This window comes from Hypanus sabinus, chromosome 4, assembly GCF_030144855.1.
Source record: "Hypanus sabinus isolate sHypSab1 chromosome 4, sHypSab1.hap1, whole genome shotgun sequence".
NCBI lineage: Eukaryota > Metazoa > Chordata > Chondrichthyes > Myliobatiformes > Dasyatidae > Hypanus > Hypanus sabinus.
Window position 1 is genome coordinate 45686436 of NC_082709.1, and position 18443 is coordinate 45704878.

An 18443-nucleotide genomic window follows, 5' to 3' on the forward strand; every position below is an offset into this window, starting at 1 on the left:
ACCACAAACAACAATGAATCTGCATATAGAGAGGAGATGCTGAAACTGTCCGATAGGTGCAGGAACCACAACCTATCACTCAACATCAAGAAGACAACAGAAATGATAATTAACTTCAGCAAGGCAAGAGGTCCTAAACAAGCCCCACTATTCATAAATGGTAAAGTAGCAGAGTCTCCCGTTTCCAGCTTTTGGGGATGAATATCACCCTAGGAACTCATTTGGTCCATCAACACAACCTTGATAGTAGGGAAGCTACAACAGCAACTATACCACCTGGGGTGCTTGAGAAGAGCTAATCTGCCCCAATAATTGTTGGCCAACTTTTATTGATGTATGATGGATAGCATACTGACATACTGAATAACAGTGTGATACACTAGCTGCAGCAAGACAGATCACAGTGAATGATTAGGACACCTCAGCACATCATTAGCACTCAAATACCAGAAACAACGTACAACTTTTGATGCCTGTGGTGCACTTGCAGCATCATTAAAGACCCTTCCTATCCCAGACACTGTCAATCTCCTGCCACCCAGGTCAGAGATACAGAGACATGTTAGGGAAGACAGTAAGACTGAAAAACAGCTTCTTCAGAAAGGTTGTTGTGCAGCTGAATAATGCTATACTGTACCCTGGCTTGCCAAAAGCCTTTGGGCAAAAGTCACCTGTTACATGTAAATATGGGATTTAAAAAAAATTAAGCCATTCGGCATGCATTTTAACTATCTGTTTTTCATGGACTAGAGTAGCACTGCAATCTTATTGTCCTGTGTGATGACAACAAAGTTCTATCCTGTTCGATAATATATTGTACTATGTTCTAGCTCATGTTTATTTCAGCTGTGCAGTATCTGTAATATTTAATTGAATGGTATTGAAGGAGAATTGTGTCTTTTATCAATGGTGTGAAAGGCTGTCTTGATCATTGGCTGCAGGTTGTACACAGCACATGGTTGTGGAATTTCATGCAGCCGAGTGTGTGGGAGTGAGCTGACCGACAGCTGATACACTCACTATTTACACTGGTTACCAATGACAAATTTTTTCCCTGAAGTTCTTTGACAGAACAAACTGTGGTAAGGAACTTTATAGGATTTAATTTTGTCATGCGGTAAGTGTCATCGTCCCAGTAGCAGTGGAGCAGAAGTTTGCCATAAAGGACCGACGAATGTGAAAGGAAAACTATTACTGAGAATTATGGGCCAGGCAAACATGCTGGAACACTTCCAGTCATTACAATATCACACTTACTTTTTAACTTTTCAAATTAACAACATTAAACTTACATTTTATTGTCAGTAATGTAATGTTGTCCCAGTAATATGTTGTTGAAAACATGTCCTTGTGAAAGTAAACTGCAGAAATTGATTAATACATTTAGAAAAATCTAAATACTCAGTCATCAGCATTGTTGTACATGAATTCCCTTTTGGGAATCAGAGTTTATTGACATTAGCAATCCTTATATAAGTAGGAGCATTAATTTCATTTCTACATTATTATTAACATGATCTTGTCAAATATTTTTCAGGTTCTCCATGGCTGAATCAAAGGACGATAGTCAGCAAATTGAGATCATACCAGCTCTATGGAAGGACAATTCAGTTGGCCCCACTTATACTGTAGATTCTTTTCCCATAGGCTTTAAATTATTTTTCTCTCAGAAACCAATAGCTTCTAAGTACTATGATGAAATTCTTCCTCTATTGCTAATCCTGGTAGTTCATTCCAAACCAGAAACACTTCTTGTGTTACAAAAGGACTCATCTTCCTTTTGTTTCTTTTGCCAATAACTTTCATTCTGTCTCCCCCACCCCCACATCTCCAGATTTTAAACAAGAGAAAATCTGCAGATGCTGGAAATCCTAGTAACACACACAAAATGCGGAAGGAACTCAGCAGGCCAGACAGCATCTATGGAAAAGAGTACAGTCGACGTTTCAGACTGAACCCCTTCTGCAGGACTGTACTCTTCTCCATAGATGCTGCCTGGTCTGCTGAGTTTTTCCAGCATTTTGTGTGTGTTCCACCCAACCTCAGATTTTGTCTATTATGCCAATGAGAACAGTATCCTTATCTACTTCATCATATTCTTTATAATGTTAATTATTTTTGTCAGATCTTTTTGCATTCTCATCTGTTCCAAGGAGAATGATCCTATCTTAGCCAATCCACATAGGAACAATTCCTTATCCCTGTTCTGTTTTGTAACTCCAGAAATAATCAAAAGAAAAGTATGGGCAAGTGGAAGATGCATGTAGTCGTTTCCCTTTGGGGCACCTCTGCTGCAGAGGGGAGATTTTTGATATGCAGTAGGGACAATAGTGTACTTCAAGAGGAACGTCCTCTGAAAAATGTTCAGGTATTTCCTTTTCCAAAGGTAAATGGGACTGTCCACCAGCATTGCCATGATCAGTTGTTCTCTTGAATTCAATCTTATAATTGTGTCCTCCAAGAATCTGAGCCCATCTCTGCGTACGTGCCGCTGCCCTTCTGTAGATTGAAGATGGCCACCAATGGTTGAAGATCACTAACGAGGGAATACTCTCTCTGTCTTGTACAATTACTGGTTGCAACCTGTTTTACACCCTAAAATAGACTCAAGGCCTCTCTGCCAGTCTGTGAGTTATTTTTCTCTGCAGCAGTAAAGGAATGTGATGCAAAGACTATAGGGCCTTGACATCCATCACTCATAACATGTGACATGACTGCACCCTTACCATAAGGCCAGACATCACAGGCAAGCTTCACCAGATGATGTGGATTATAATGAGTGAGTACAGTGCCTGTTGTCATCATTTCCTTTACCTTTGGAAGGCCATCACACACTGCTTAGTCCATAGCCATTTTTCCCCCTCTGTAATAATGAGTTCAAGGGGTGGAATACAGTAGCTAGGTTTGGCAGAAACTTGTTATAGTAATTAACAAATCCTAAGAATGATCACAACTATGACATGTCCTTTGGCCTTGGGGCATCGACTGCTACTTGAATTGTCTCAGTGTACTTATGCATTAGTGGTGTGTCCACAGTAATCGATGCCTGGGTTAAAGAATTCATACTGTTGCATCGTGCACTGAGCCAATAATCTTCTAACAGTCTTAACACTGTCTTAAGGATTTGGAGATCTTACTTGTTATCCTTACCAGTAACAGCTATGTCATCTAGATAGCACTCAGTGACTGGGCAGCCATGCTGTACCTGGTCCAGAGCTTTCTGCCAGAGTGCAGGCACTGATACTACCCCAGAAATAATACTGTTATAGTGCTAAAGTCCTTTCTGAGTGTTTATGGATAGAAACACTTTGGACTCTTCTTCCATCTCTATCTTTAGGTGGTAACTCCACTTTCCTGAGGTGTTTTCCTCCAGGAAGGTTTGTAAAAATATTCTTGAACCTGGGCAAAGGATCTACTGTCAGTACTGGGTTGATTATGACCGTAAAATCACCACAAATTCTAAGAGGTGCTTTCTTCTCGGATTCTGGGACCACTGGCATTGCTAATGGGCTCCGCACAACTGTGGCAAGAATTCCTTCAGCCTCCATGCGAGCTAGCTTACTGACTACTTCATCAAGGATGGTATAAAGAACTGGATGGGATCACTGGTTCTGCCATTCTTATTTAACTCTATTTTCCCCTTGATATGTTCGAGTTTTCCAGTGCCATTCTTGATCAGTATTGTGGCATAATCCAGTACATTTCTTAATTCACTTTCAGTTGACTCTTGCAGGGGATGTGGCATGTAAAGGTTCAATGGATCTTCTATCAAGCTGTAGCTGTCTCAGCCACTCGCGCCTCCACAATGCTGGCCCTCCTGTTTTCACCACATACAAGCTCATTGTGGCTTATTGGTTGTTGTATTTCACTGTTACAAATGGTATTCCCACAGGAGTTAGCTTTTCTCCAGTATAAGTTCTTAGTTGGATATCCGTAGGCTTCAGTTCAGTATCTTTGAAATGCTTTTCAAACTTATTTTGTGGAATGACTGAAACAGCCAGACCAGTGTCAAATTCAATTTCAATTAATTTACCATTCACTTCTGGTGTAAGCCGTATTGCTTGTCTCATGTTAGTTTTTACTTTGTAAATCTCAAGGCTACTTAGTCCTGTGTCACTCTCATCATTATCAGATTTTACATCAACAACATGCAGAGTAGTGCTCCTTTTAAAAATTCAACTCAGCTTTTTGTCTTTTTCTCTTCCCTGTGCAGCCCATTTATTTTTGTCTGTCTGACGTGCTCTTTGTGTGTGTCTTACTGTGTTGCATTTTCTCAAGTTCTGACTTTAAACCTGCATTGGTCTAGTGTATATGAGTCCCTGCCACAACAGTAACACAATTTGTTTGGCCAGGCAGGTTTCTATTTAAACATTGCAATTTTGTTCACACACACTTTCATTCCTGACTACAATTCAATTGCTTCTTTGTCTGCTGTTTCTGTTGGTACAGTGATTTCCACTGCTCTTTTAAAGATGAGGAGTTGTGCTTTTGATAGGAGCCGTTTTTGAATGCTTCCTTGTCAGATTCCACAAATTAAATGATCATTCAGCCCATCACTGCTCAGACAATTTCTTGAATTCAGCCATGTAAGCTGAAGTGGACTTCCCTTCCTTATGATTTCCACAAATGAAACCTAAAGCATTCTGTATTCAACAATGGTTTTGGTCCTAAATTCTCCTGCATTACATTCATGATATTAGCAAAGCTCATTTCAGCTGGTTTGGTTGGAGCTGTTAAACTTCTAAACAAACTATACTTCATTTGCTTCCAGATATTGATCAATTCATTCTGTATACAACACCCAAGTATCTTTTGTACAATCAAACTTTCTGATGTAGCCAGCCATTTATGCTTTTTTAAATTTATTATTATTATCACTGTTTATAAACCTGTGAATTTTGTCCATATTCTGCCTTTTTTGACTCAGCCATCATTCTCTCCCACTTCTGACCAAAAACACAACATGCTGCCCTTTCCATTAACTCAAACAGTTCACTGCACTTCAGCAGGTAGGTAGACATCTCAGAGTCATTTTAAAACTTAATCACCACCACTGTTATGTCTTGTAACTCCAGAAATTAATTGAAAGAGAAACACAGGAGCCCAGGAAATGTGTGCCCTAGTTTTGCTTTTACTTTAGTGAGGTGCACATTTATGTGGTAATGTCATGACCTAGATATCTCCTTCCTGTCCTCTGATTTTATTTTTATTTATTTTATTTATTGCCATACAGCGTCAAGTATGCCCTTCCAGCCCTACGAGCCATGCTGCAGTAACCCCCAATTCAGTCCTCGCCTAATCACACCAAAATTTACAATGACCAATTAACCTACCAAATGGTACATCTTTAGGCTGTGGGAGGAAACCCAAGCGGTCACGGGCAGAACATACAATCTGCTTATAGGTGACTGTGGGAATTGAACCCAGCTTGGTGAACTGTGAAGTGTTGTGCTACCATGCTGTACATTTAGGATTGTGTCATCTAGTTTATGCTGCTTCTACTCATTCTCCCTTTCAAAATGTAGAACACTACATTTCTCAGCATTAAATTTAATCTTCCAGCTATCTGTCCATTCTGCCAATGTCTCTGTTCCTCTGTGAACTCCCCTACTATCCTCCTCGTGGTTAACTACCCCTGCAAGTCCAGTGTCAGCTGGAAAATTGGATAACATGCCCTGTAGACCAAAGTCTGAATCATTAACTTATCCGTATTCAGGGAAGTATCTATTCCTGAAAAACTCCACTGTACACTTTCCTTCAGAATCAGAATCAGGTTTATTATCACCAGCATGTGTCGTGGAATTTGTTAACTTAGCAGCTGCAGTTCAATGCCATACCAAGTATAAAAGAAGAGGAAGAATAAGTAAGTAAATCAATTACAGTATACGTATATTGAATAGATTAAAATCATGCAAAAACAGAAATATAATATATTAAAAAAGTGAGGTAGTGTCCAAAGATTCAATGTTCATTTAGCGATCAGATGGCAGAGAGGGAAAAGCTGTTTCTGAATTGCTGGGTATGCCTTCAGGCTTCTGTATCCCCTACCTGATGGTAACAGTGAGAAAAGGGCATGTCCTGGGTGTTGGACATCCTTAATAATGGACACTGCCTTTCTGAGAGATCACTCCTTGAAGATGTCCTGGGTACTTTGTAGGTTAGTACCCAAGATGGAGCGGACTAAATTTACAACCTTCTGCAGCTTCTTTCGGTCTTGTGTAGTAGCCCCTCCACACCAGACTGTGATGCAGCCTGTCAGAATGCTCTCCATGGTACAACTATAGAAGTTTTTGAGTGTATTTGTTGATATTCCAAATCCCGTCAAATTCCTACAGTCACTGTCCTACCTTATTTATAACTGCAACAATATGTTGGAACCAGTTTAGGTATCCTCAGAGATCTTGACACCCAAGAACTTGAAACTGTTCACTCTGATCACTCTGTTCACTTCTGATCGCTCTATGAGGATTGGTGTGTGTTCCTTCGCCTTACCCTTCCTGAAGTCCACAGTTTCCTCAAGTCAACCACCTACTATGACATTCTCTCTCTCTCCTCTTACTTCATTAACTTTCTAATCATGCTGCCCATTGTCCTTTTTCTTCACGGCTTTCAGTTGTAAAATGAATGGAAGAAACATCGACTACTTTTCATCCTTGCTAAGTTTAAATTTGCAATTTCCTCTCCTAAGCTCCTTTAAACACAAATCGCAGGAAATATTCAGATAGAAAATATCCATTAAAAGTGCAGCAGATTCAACACAAACAGACTCAGCAGATGATGATCTCTGATTCAATGTTTCAGGACTTAAATGAATTAAAAATGAACTTTTTCATTTCTTTCCCAGTTCTGATTATAGGTTTCTGATTTGAAGTGTTGATTCAGTTTCTTTCTTCATGGATGCTACCTGAACTGTTGAGTGATTCTAGCATTCTTTGTTTTTAGTTGAGATTTTCAGATGATACACTACATTTGGTAAAAGGTTTGGAAAAAAACTGAGGAAAAATACTTCCCCAATTGAGCAATGGGTACCTGGAAGTTATTGCCTGAAGTTGTCATGGGGGTAGAAACTCTACTTCCAGTTTAAAAAATATCTCATAAGACCACTTGATCATAGCGTGATACAGCATTGTACGATCTCTGGCCCATTAAGTTCATATCAACCATCAACCACCCACTTATACTGATCTTACATCGATCCCTATTTTAGTTCTCCTCACCATCTCTGCTCAGATTCCTCTACTGCCCTACTCCCCAAGGGGAATGGATGGATGGATGGATGAATAGATATATAGAGAGTAATTGAACTATTAATATTTGAGAATAAACCAATGTGGTCACAGTGAGCAGCTGCAAACTCCACACAGACAGCAGCACCTGAGGCTGGGGTTGACCTGAAGTGAAGTAGCAGCTTTGAGTTTCTCTACTCTGCCTCCACAATGGCACCAACCAAGGATGTAAGATTAGGACAAAGAAAATGTTCTTCAACTTTTTTGGCATCTTTATGTTGTAGATATCTGTGGGTTTATGGTGATGTCATCAGTGTTGGATCTATGTACATGTAAACTATCCTGATTTCAATTGATAAGCTTTTCCTCTTGCAGCTTTTAACAGGAGCTTTTAAAAGCTGTTTTTAAAAACAGGAGAGGAAATTTCACAGTCTAGAATCAGATGCAATATACATTCCATGGTCACTTTATTAGGTACACGTATAGACCTGCTTGATAATGCAAATATCTAATCAGCCAATCATTTGGCAACAGCTCAGTGCATAAAAGCATGCAGACATAGTCAGGAGGTTCAGTTGTTGTTGACTAAACATCAGAATGGGGAAGAAATTTGGGATGATTGTTGGTGTCAGTGTGATTTAAGTATCTCAGAATCTGCTGATTTCCTGGAATTTTCACACACAGCACTCTCTAAAATTTACAGAGGATGGTGCCAGAAATGAAAAACAACCAGTAAGCAGCATTCTGGTGGGTGAAAATGCATTGTTAATGAAAGAGATCAGAGGACAATGGCCAGACAAGTTCAAACTGATAGGAATCAGAATCAGACTTTAAATGCCAAGTACCTGTGCACATACAAGGAATTTACTTCTGGCAGATGTTGTCTCTCTGCTCATAACAATAATAATGAAAAATATAAATGAAAATATAGATTATGCATACAGGTAGTGCAATCCAAGTAATAGTTAGCCGACAGTGTGACCATAACTCACATAACCATGTGTTATAACAGAGGTATACAGAAGAGCATCTCTGAATGCATAACATGTTGAACCCCCAAGTGGATTCAGCAGCAGAAGACCACACTGGGTTCCACTCAGAGACCTCGGCCTTCACCCTGCCTTGTGTAGCTGGATCCTGGACTTCCTGCCAGATCACTGGCAGGTGGTAAGTGTGGGCTCCCTCACCTCTGCCCCTCTACATACATACCCCTCGAGGCTGTGTACTAAGCCCCCTCCTTTACTATCAGTATACCCATGACTGTGTCACCACCCACAGCTCCAATCTGCTAAATAAATTTCCTGACAATACTATATTGATTGGCCTTTTCTCAGATAATAAGAAGTCATCACCCTGACACAGTGGTGTCAAGAAAACAACCTCTCCCTCAATGTGGCAAAAACAAAGGAGATAGTTGTGGACTACAGGAGGAATGGAGACAGGCTAACCCCTATTGACATCAGTGGATCTGGGGTTGAGAGGGCGAACAGCTTTAAGTTCCTCGGCATAAACATCACCAAAAATCTCAGGTACTCTGTACATACTGGCTGTGTGGTGAAAAAGGCACAACAGCACCTCTTTCACCTCAGATAGTTGAAGAAGTTTGGTATGGGCCCCCCAATCCTAACAACTTTCTACAGGGGCATAGTTGAGAGCAGCCTGACTGGCTACATCGCTGTCTGGTATGGAACGTAACTTAAAGCCAGGACCAACAGGCTCCGGGACAGCTTCTTCCACCAGGCCATCAGACTGATTAATTCACGCTTATACAATTGTATTTTTCTGCTATATTGACTGTCCTGTTGTACATACTATTTATTACAAATTACTATAAATTGCAAATTGCACATTTAGACAGAGACTTAAAGACTTTTACTCCTCATGTATATGAAGGATGTAAGAAATGAAGTCAATTCAATTCAATTCCTGTACCTAGTGAAGTGGCCTCTGAGTGTATCTGGTTTCATAGAGTAGGGAAGGTTGTTATTGTCCTTGCAATATTGTCTGTATACAGTATGCACCAGCAATAATTTCTGGACTATCATTTTGTTTTCAAAAGAGGAAGAATTCTTTTTCAATTGCATATTTTGCCCCATGCTTATACTTAGCAAGAACTTTAGATATTGAGATGCAGGGAATAGAAATGTAACATGATGCATGAGTAAAATTAAAAATAAATCCCAATAGTGCATATTCTTGGACATAATACAATTACCACCATTAGTGATGCTTAACAACAACTAACTGTTATTGTTGTGTCTTTTTCACCAAATGTGACATTGAGCGATATTAGCATGGAGCAAGTGTCCTGGAATTGGGCAGAAGTGGACACTGTAGACTGAAAAATCACAGCACAAGAAACAATAAAATTCAAAAGAGTCATAGAGCGCTAAGCCCTGAAACAGGCCCTTCAGCCCATCTAGTTGTGTTATCCCGTGTAGTCCCATTGACCTGCAAATGGAACAAAGTTCTCCATGCCCCTTCTATTCATGTACTTATCCAAACTCCTCTTCAGCGTTGAATTTGATCCATCTCTTACTGCTTCTCATTTTATAAGACTGAAGTCAAGCTAATCGACCAGAACTGAACCAGCATACTAAAACTGGCAGCAAACAAATGGTTATTTTCAGCAAGTGCACTTTTTTTTATTTCAACAGTTATGCCAGATAAATTATCTTATGGCAAATGTCTCCCCTTCACAATTCTTTTCCTCTTTAAGGTGCTGATTTCAGGAAGAGCACAACTCAGCCATGGTTTATAGGCTCTAGTACGTGAAGTAAATGAGTCATTCCTTGGTTGAGAGGCTTGACAGTGAGGCTCTTTGTTGCTGATGACATCGACGTTCAGGCAAATAACTGCTCAGTCAACGCCCAAGCAGATGCACGTTCTGCTCAGCAACCCTGACTGGTTCTCCCTCCCCTACTCGAGGATCACCGAAGTCAGTGTTGCCAGTCTTACTGCTAACAGAGAGTGAGTGGCTCCCTCAGTGCATGCAAGTGGGAAAGCATTTATAATACCTTACAGTGGCTTGCCAAGTTGTTTTGGAGATTGTTAAACCTTTAAAGTGTGGAATAGCACAAACAAATTCAAGGTCATTTGTGTTATTAAATAGTGCAAGAGGCAGGGTGGTCCAATTTGACTGCTCCTCTATGGGATATTCAATGTAATTCAGGAAATACATATTTGTTCATCAAAATAGTTACCAAGGCATTGAAGCTCCATTCAGCTTCCTTAAATTTAAGTCAGGAATTGTATGGAAAAACGATAGCTGAATGTGGCGGAAAATGATATTGCTGGGATCGCACCTAATTTGCAGGTGAAAGGCTTATGCCTGCCAAGAAAACTCTGGGCATCAGAAAGAGCAAATGCAATTAATAATGACTTTGTAAAATTAACTTAGATGTTCTGATGTACATTACCATACAAAATTAAATCACTCATCAACATTCTTATATCTTAAAATGTTCTGCTTATTTGTTAATGATAACAATGAGTGCCCATAAGATTAATCTTTGTTTTCCATCTTTAATAATGGAAGTGTTCAGCAAACAAGATCTTGAAAGTTCTCCTTGAATGGAAGTTCCTTCTCACTTTAGAGGTAATATTACATTTAGCAACTGTCCCAGATTTTCTTTAATGCTGAGCTTATTAAAAATATATTTTGCTTTCACCTTCTCCTAATTCATTTCCTTAATTTCCTGCATGGCCTAGTTTTAGCATGCTGCTCTGTGATTTTGCAGTCAAATTCTTCCAGTGCCACATCAACTTGGTTGTTAGCTGGCTAATATCAAACAGGTTGGGACCATTTTAAACTAATGCGGACAGGAACTTGATACAATGCATTCAGCGCTACTACCTTTGATTCAGCCAATGACAGTGCTGACAGCTCCACTGTCATTGGCTGAGTCAAAGGTAGTGATGAATCAGCATACAGGAGGGAGATTGAAAATCTGCCTGAGTGGGTGGTGCCACAGCAGCAACCTCTCACTCAATGTCAGCAAGGACTGGTTATTGACTACAGAAGGAGGAAACCCAAGGTCCATGAGCCAGTCCTTATCGGGGTACCAGAGGTGGAGAGGGTCAGCAACTTTAAATGCCTTGGTGCTATCATTTCAGGGGACCTGTACTGGACCCAGCACATAAGTACTATTACAAAGAAAGCACAACAGCACCTCTACTTCCTTAGAAATTTGCAAAGATTTGGCATGTCATCTAAAACTTTGATAAACTTCTATAGATGTGTGGTGGAGAGTGTATTGACTGGTTGCATCACAGCCTGATATGGAAACATCAATGCCCTTGAATAAGAAAGTCTACAGAAATTAGTGGAGATGGCCCAGTCCGCCATGCATAAAGCCTTCCCCAGCATTGAGCACATCTACATGGAGCGCTGTCGCAGGAAATCAGCATCCATCATCAGGGACCCCATCACCCAGGACACACTCACTTCTCACTAATGCCATCAGGAAGGAGTGGAGCTGCAGTAGTGAGAAGTTATTACCCCTCAACCATCAGGTTCTTGAAGCAATGTTGATAACTTCACTTGCCCTATCATTGAACTGGTCCCACAACCAATGGACTCACTTTCAAGGACTCTTCATCACATGTTCTTGATATCTATTATTTATTTATTTTTTATTATAATTTCTTTTTTGTTTTGCATTTGCACAGTTTTTTGTCTTTTGAACATTAATTGTTTGTCTGCCCTCTTGGACACGGTCTTTCATTGATTCGGTTTTGATTCTTGGATTTACTGAATACGCCTGCAAGAAAACGAATTTCAGGGTTGTAGATGGTGACATATTCTTATGTACATTGATAATAAATTTACTTTGAGCTTTGAACTATGAGGCTGATGTCTCAAGTTGTAGACAGTGCTATGGGTGTCCACAGGATCATGGAATATCTCAAGGGCTGCCTAAACTGGTGCAGGTCTAGTCTGACCAGGAGCAAGAAGAATTTTTTGAGCTGGAATCTGGATTGTGTCCATTTCTGGTCCAGGAAAAGTGGCTAACCCCAAAATCTGTCCCTCACAAAAAATCAAGACATTAACCAATGTTCAGTTTGAAGTAGCTTGTAAGTAGTTTGCACATGAGAAACTAGGCACTGAAACCACTTCAGCAGGACTCGCAGTGGGACGTCACTCACATCAGCACAGCAGCAATCGGAAAAGGGCACTGACCCATGGTTCAGCAATCCCATAGCAGAGCACAGAAGAAACGTGCATAATGGCTGCCAGGCAGAGAAGAGGGAGAGCTCTACGGGCAAGGGACATTGAAGTACAGTGCTTATTATGAAGATGTACATCTAAAGGGATGTTCGGTGCCCTGGTGATGTGGGAGCAGAAACATGCAATGTGTTCAGTCCGCCTACTCTCCTCACGCTCTCCATCTCCACCCTTTACACAGAGGGAAAGCATCCACAGGTTGGAGAATAAAAGCTGACTTCTTAACCTTTTCTCTCAGGCTCAGGCCAAAGTTATAGGAGGGAGATGAGGTATGCTTTCAATATCAATGACAATCCAGACTTGAGGAGATGATCTTCTTCCTCCTGGGTAGAGGGGCCGCAAAGCCACAGATCATTTCTTAAGTGGACACTCTGCAGATCAGCTATGCATGCATCTGAACTACATTCAGCCAATGCCTAATTACACCCTGCTGTTGCTCACCTACAAAGCGTATCATTTTGAATGAGATGAATCAAGTTAACTCTTGATTGCTGCTCACCATTAAGGTTTTCACAGTGAAAAAATGTCACGCTGTAGCGGGTCACACAACTGTGACCAATTTAGACTCAAGCCATTGCTGCCAAGCTGCCCAGGAAACGATTGCACAAGGCTCCCAATGTGAAGTTATTTTGCAGCTCTTATTTGCTGCTTGTTCTGCTTTTACAATACTTGTTGTGACTACCTTGGAGGAAGGGAGGCCAAAGGCACACAAATATCAGGGAGGTGAAAGATTTCATTGCTCCTTTCTCTTGCAAGTGGTAGGATTGGGTGAGAGAGTGTCACAGAGAACCGATGACTCGTCTTGGGAAGTGTGACAGCACGTTGGTTAGAGGTGAATGAAGTATGATGCTCCATCACTGAAAATTAAACACTTGTATCCCAACGTGGACCTGGAATATCAGCAAGTACAATGGCGTAAAGTGAACTTTGGTTTCTGTCCAATGAGGGCTTTATCATTGCTGAATGATTGTGGACTTTATTATTTTGAAATGCTAGCCCCAGTAGATGCCAATCTGATCTAAGGAGTCCAGGTTTTCAAACCACGGAGTGGAGCTGATCCGAAGAATTTACGTTTTCTACAGAGATTGTGGACACTTGTTCTGTATACCAGTCAGAGGGAAATAAGATCTTGTATCAATCCACTTTTAAGTCCTTGGGTCAGTGAATCCCTTTGGCTAATTTTCAGAATGATAGCATCACTGGCATAACCAGCATTTATTGCCCTTTCTCAATTGGTCTTGAGCAATTGATGGTGGTGAGCCACCTTCTTGAACTTCTAGTGATATACTCCCACACTGACACTGGGGAAGGACTTCTGATGATGTATTTACAAGTCATTGTGCTGTACTATTTGGAGGCAACTTTGCTGACACTTGTCCAGGTAATTCTGTTCACAAGAAACACAACCAATCAAAATTGGCCAGTTGCTACACCCTCAGTCATCAGAAACTGACATCAAACTTGAACCAATTGGAGTGTCACATCTTGAACTGGCCACCAGAGGGAGGCAGAGATGACAAGGCCAACCTTGCCCATCTGCCTATTTGGCTAATAATTAGTTAATTGTTATCACCTGGGCCTTGCTTGTAGCCCTATTTAAGTTCCTTGTCCCTTGTTTCTTTGCTCAGCCTTGGAATTCTCTTTTTGTAAGTAGAGCCTCACTTTTGTTTGTATGTATGAATCACTAATTTCTGAAGCTCTAGTTAATGTTTTTTTTTGGATTTTGACTTGCCTGTGAGATTTTTGGACCTTCTGCCTGGGCCTTGCCTGCTAAGGAATCCAGTAAAGTCCTGTTGGATTTCTTTCCTCTAAATCTGTGTGACTTTTCTTCACCTCAATTCTGTGTGAGGGAGTTAAAACTGAAGAAGTTACCTAGCCAGCTGTGACAGCAAGCCTGGTCCATTAAAATGGACCCAGCAGAAGAGGAACAGCTCTGATCTGTTGTTGGTAAGCAGGGAGCCTTGCTTGGTGCACATCAAGAACTACTACAGCAGCTTTTGGGATGCTGTAAAGCAGTTATTTGAGTCTCTTTAGCTGTTTTATGCATAGAAACATAGAAAACCTACAGCACAGTACAGGCCTTCCAGCCCATGAAGCTGTGCTGAACATGTCCTTGACTGAGAAATTACCTAGGGTTACCCATAGCCCTCTATTTTTCTGAGCTCCATGTACCTGTCCAGGAGTCTCTTAAAAGACCCCAGACATTCCACCTCTGCCGGAAGTTCTGGGAGTCTCCCACATATTGATAGTGGCTCCCTGATGCCTGCAAATTATGTACAATATCCTGGAAATAGATTTTTAATGTTTTTATATTTTTTGAGCGAGAGTGTGACATGTCAGAGTGTTCCAAAAGAAGTACCTCTCTCCAGACTACACTAAAGTGTACCCCTGCCTAATAGGGGTCAAAAATAATGACAGTGCTGCTCGCTGCACTTTTTGCAACAGTGACTTTTCTATTGCCCCTGGAAGGTTAAAATGTAAAAGACATGTTGAGGTGTGTTTAACAGGTGTCATTCATTGGCTAGTTATTTGAACTAGCTGGCTAGCTGCTAAAGAGCTACTCTCTTGCAGACATCCCATCTCTCCCAGGAGTCTCCCGCAAATCGATGGTGCTACCTCCCTGAAATTAGTTTACGCAGGGTGGGATGTCTGAGACCCTATCGTAACCGCCTCCACCACCGTTGCCAGCAGCCCATCCCACGCACTCACCACTCTCTATGTTTATTTTTTTTTTTAAAAACAACTTACCCCTGATATCTCCTCTGTACCTACTTCCTTGCACCTTAAAACTTGCCCCTTGTGCTAGCTATTTCAGCCCTGGGAAAAAGCCTCTGACTATCCACACGATCAATGTCTCTCATCATCTTGTACACCTCTATCAGGCCACCTCTCATCCTCTGTCGCTCCAAGGAAAAAAGGCTGAGTTTACTCAACCTATTCCCCTAAAGCATGCTCCCCAATCCAGGCAACATCCTTGTAAATCTCCTCGGCATGCCTTCAAGATCCTTGTCCTGATGCAATGCCAGTGCCTGCACCAGTTGCACCTCCTGGGACGGTGCTACCTGTGAAAGAACCCCAAGTTCCCTGCTCCCCATGTTACGGTGGCAATCCAGGTTTTCGGACTCATTATGCCTTTGTCTTTCAGCTCCAGTTTTTCAGTCTGATAAATCCAAGAGCACCTATATTATATCTCTGCTGTTAGATTGTGCACTAGAGTGGGCAATGCTCAATGGTCCCAGAAATCTCCAATTGGTGTTCATGGTCACCTTTAAGCAGGTATTTGACCACCCAGGAGGCAACTAAGTGGCTGCTAGATCTGTGCCAGGAGCCCGATCTGTTGCAGACTTTGCAGTAGAATTCAGGACTCTGGCAGCTGAAAGCAAGCAGGATTCTAGAACATTCCTCAGAATGTTTCACCAGGGCCTCTCCGCAGAAGTGAAAGATGAACTTGCCAGTCGGGAGTGGGGGCCTACCCTGGGAGGGCTCACAACCATGGCTCTCCGGATTGACATCTGTGTCTGTGAGAGGAGGAGGAGAGAATGCCCTAATTCTCATACTCCAGGTCCGAAAGAAATGAATACACAGTGGGAATATTCCTTGATCTAAAAGCATTTGACACCATTGACCATAATTATTATTAACAAAATTAGAAAGCTATGGTATTAGATGGGTGGCACATGACTGGTTAAATAGTTATTTGGAAGGCTGGTATCAGTATGTACATGTAAATGACTCAAATTCAAAACTTTTGAGGGTAACTTGTGGGGTCCCACAAGGTTCAGTGCTTGGTCCGTTGCTGTTCATTTTGAAAATAAACAATATATGTATGCTTTCTCAGACATTAAGATGTATATTACTTGCTGATGATACAACTATATTTTGTATTGGGGAACATCTGAAACAACTTTTGGATATAGTGGAGAAAGAACTAAAAATTATAAAGATATGGTTTGATACTAACAAATTATCACTGAATCTAAGGAAAACTAAATTCATAATATTTGCAAACCATGTACCAAACTCATATAGTAAACTTAGAATAAATGATGTTGAAATTGATAAGGAATCTGAAACAAAATTTTTAGGAGTGGTAATAGATAATAAATTAAGCTGGAAACCACCTATAAATTATATCAAAGCAAAAATGTTAAAATCTATTGCAATACTGTATAAAGCACAAGATTTCTTAAATCAGGAATCTTTGTATACATTATACTGTTCACTTACAGTCCCATACATGACTTACTGTGTAGAGGTATGGGGAAATACATACAAAACAAATTTTTCTACTCCTAAAGAAAGGCATACGAATTGTAAATAAGACAAGTTATGAACCAACCAATCCACTATTTATTCAGCTAAATACATTAAAATTCAGATTTCATAGATCTTAAAATAATACAAATTATATATAAAGTAAAAAAATGGGCAGTTACCACAAAGTATCCAAAGATGATTTAAAATGAGAGGAAGTCAACATGATTTGAGAGGAACATGTACATTTCAAAAACAAAGGATAAGAACAAATGTAAAAAATCGTTTTATTTCAGTCAAGGGTGAATTTAGTGTAGTGTAGTTGTGCATGCACCACACAGTTTAAAAGTTTAAAAAATTAAAAATAATTCAATGAACAGGTATAAAATACATGATTTAAAATGAATGGGAGTAACGTAAATAAATGATACTTGAAATTGGATTTTGTGTTTAAAAGATTGAGATTTTTTTGTTTTGATGTGATGATTGATGCCACATGTTTTTGTATAAGTAAGAGGGGTAGGCATAATAAGCTGTAGCTTCAGTTTACAGCCTTTCAGTCTGTTTTAAAGATTTTTATCATTTAATTTTGCTCTATGAAATCATCATTGAAAATGATGCTTTTGGTTATGGTTGTACTGACCAAAATAAAATTTCATTCATTCATTCTCTCACATCCCCTTCGTCTGAGCTTACCTGTCCTAGTCAACAGGCAGAAAATGAACCAATGCAGTTCGGGCAAACCCTCCTGACACCTAAGGAGAGGGAGCGATGCATCAGAACGGACCATTGTTTTCACTATGGAGCAATGGACCACCTGCATGTCTCCTGCCCTGAGCTAGCAGTGAAGGTCAAAAGCTTGCTAAGGGGTGGGAGGCCCAACTTGAGACTCCCCAGTCCTATTTACTACCAGCCAGTCTCACTTGGGACGACTCCAATGAGAAGATCATTGCGCTTAGTGCATTTGTGGACTTGGGTGCAGCTGTTAACTTACTCAACAACGAACTGGCACAGAAAATGTGTGTCCCCTTTGAGGTCTGTCTCTTGCCCTGGAAGGTTCAAACTATGGGTGGCAAGCCACCGGCTCTGGAGTAATCAAATACAGAGTAAAGGCTCCTTGTTTGACCACAGGGAAAATGCACCTTGAACCAATTTCTCTATATCTCCTCAAGTCCTCCTGAGACTCTGATTCTTGTCTATCCCTGGCTGCGCCTTCAAGATGCACAGTTCTCCTGGGTCACTGGATATCCTCACTGGAGCTCTGCGTGCCCGATTTCCTGAATCTCTCCTCTGTTCCCAGTGGTCAGGATACACAGAGAAGCAGCTGCAGCAGTTTACTGGGAGATTTCCTGTGACTCTCTTGACTACTCATTAGACCTTGTACATTTGCCTCCTGAATATCAAGATCTGACAGAGGTGTTTAGTTAACAGCGAGCTACTGAGTAGGCACCTCACAAACCATATGACTGTGCCATTGAACCTCTCCCTGGTGCTGCTCCCCCACAGGTCGATTATGTCCCCTCTCTACTCCAGAAACCAAGTTCATATGGATGAATATATCCAGGATGATTCAAAGACCTGTTTCATTCACCCTTTCGTCTCTCTGGCCAGTGCTGGCTTCTTTGCTTCCAAGAAGGATTGTGGTCTTCATCTCTGTATTGACGCAGATGTCGTCTGCATTTGAGCTTGTGCAGCAAGCTACCATTTTCACAGCTCGGTCTGCGTGGTGCCTACAG

The 18443-nt window shown here is 40.9% G+C and overlaps 1 protein-coding gene across 2 annotated transcripts in view; it reads left to right on the plus strand.

Annotated features, from left to right (window-relative positions):
* The first annotated feature begins 14056 nt into the window (after positions 1-14056).
* LOC132392716 (SPATS2-like protein) overlaps positions 14057-18443 on the plus strand; it is a 219685-nt gene continuing 215298 nt past the window's right edge. Inside the window, exon 1 of one of the 2 annotated variants that reach the window (XM_059966992.1) lies at positions 14057-14099. The gene's annotated coding sequence lies outside the window, so the exon portion shown is untranslated. The remainder of the gene's footprint in view (positions 14100-18443) is intronic. The other variant, XM_059966994.1, reaches the window with a different exon arrangement.